We start from the raw sequence: 1,999 nt of genomic DNA, 5'->3' as shown, positions 1-1,999 counted from the left end.
CTTGGTCTATTTGCTTCTTTCCCTAACGAAACGTTGTCGAAAAGCTAAGCTAGCAAGTTAATACATCGTAGAACACTAAATAGAGTATAACGTCGAACTTGATACCTTAGGAATGCTCAGTTCTATGCGTATACATGTTTTTCTCGTTTCGTGCAATTTTGAACATAACTTGGTCTATTGGCTTCTTTAACTAACGAAACGTTGTCCAAAAGCTAAACTAGAAGGTTAAGACTTCTAATAACACTAAATAGAGTGTAACGGTCCAATTTGATGCCTTAGGAATGCTCAATTCTATGCATAGACGAGTTTTTCACGTTTCGTGCAATTTTGAACCGAACTTGGTCTATTTGCTTCTTTCCCTAACGAAACGTTGTCGAAAAGCTAAGCTAGCAAGTTAATACATCGTAGAACACTAAATAGAGTATAACGTCGAACTTGATGCCTTAGGAATGCTCAGTTCTATGCGTAGGCATGTTTTTCTCGTTTCGTGGAATTTTGAACTTAACTTGGTCTATTGGCTTCTTTACCCAACGAAACGTTGTCCAAAAGCTAAACTTGCAAGTTAAGACTTTTAAGAACACTAAATATAGTATAAAGGTCCAATTTGATGCCTTAGAAATTCTCAGTTCTATGAATAGGCAAGTTTTTCACGTTTCGTGTAATTTTGAGCTTAACTTGGTCTATTGGCTTCTTACCTAACGAAACGTTGTCCAAAAGCTAAGCTAGCAAGTTAATACATCGTAGAACACTAAATAGAGTATAACGTCCAACTTGATGCCTTAGGAATGCTCAGTTCTATGCGTAGACATGTTTTTTCTCGTTTCGTGCAATTTTGAACATAACTTGGTCTATTGGCTTCTTTACCTAACGAAACATTGTCCAAAAGCAAAACTAGCAAGTTAAGACTTCTAAGAACACTAAATAGAGTGTAACGGTCCAATTTGAAGCCTTAGGAATGCTCAATTCTATGCATAGACGAATTTTTCACGTTTCGTGCAATTTTGAACCGAACTTGGTCTATTGGCTTCTTTACCTAACGAAACGTTGTCCAAAAGCTAAGCTAGCAAGTTAATACATCGTAGAACACTAAATAGAGTATAACGTCCAACTTGATGCCTTAGGAATGCTCAGTTCTATGCGTAGACATGTTTTTCTCGTTCCGTGCAATTTTGAACATAACTTGGTCTATTGGCTTCTTTAACTAACGAAAACGTTGTCCAAAAGCTAAACTAGAAGGTTAAGACTTCTAATAACACTAAATAGAGTGTAACGGTCCAATTTGATGCCTTAGGAATGCTCAATTCTATGCATAGACGAGTTTTTCACGTTTCGTGCAATTTTGAACCGGACTTGGTCTATTTGCTTCTTTCCCTAACGAAACGTTGTCGAAAAGCTAAGCTAGCAAGTTAATACATCGTAGAACACTAAATAGAGTATAACGTCGAACTTGATGCCTTAGGAATGCTCAGTTCTATGCGTAGGCATTTTTCTCGTTTCGTGCAATTTTGAATTAACTTGGTCTATTGGCTTCTTTACCCAACGAAACGTTGTCCAAAAGCTAAACTTGCAAGTTAAGACTTTAAGAACACTAAATATAGTATAACGGTCCAATTTGATGCCTTAGAAATTCTCAGTTCTATGAATAGGCAAGTTTTCACGTTTCGTGTAATTTTGAGCTTAACTTGGTCTATTGGCTTCTTTACCTAACGAAACGTTGTCCAAAAGCTAAGCTAGCAAGTTAATACATCGTAGAACACTAAATAGAGTATAAAGGTCCAACTTGATGCCTTAGGAATGCTTAGTTCTATGCGTAGACATGTTTTTCACGTTTCGTGTAATTTTGAAATTAACTTGGTCTATTGGCTTCTTTACCTAACGAAACGTTGTCCAAAAGCTAAGCTAGCAAGTTAATACATCGTAGAACACTAAATAGAGTATAACGTCCAACTTGATGCCTTAAGGAATGCTCAGTTCTATGCGTAGACATGTTTTTCTCGTT

Source organism: Tripterygium wilfordii, chromosome 22, assembly GCF_013401445.1.
Source record: "Tripterygium wilfordii isolate XIE 37 chromosome 22, ASM1340144v1, whole genome shotgun sequence".
NCBI lineage: Eukaryota > Viridiplantae > Streptophyta > Magnoliopsida > Celastrales > Celastraceae > Tripterygium > Tripterygium wilfordii.
This window is presented reverse-complemented; position numbering follows the sequence as displayed.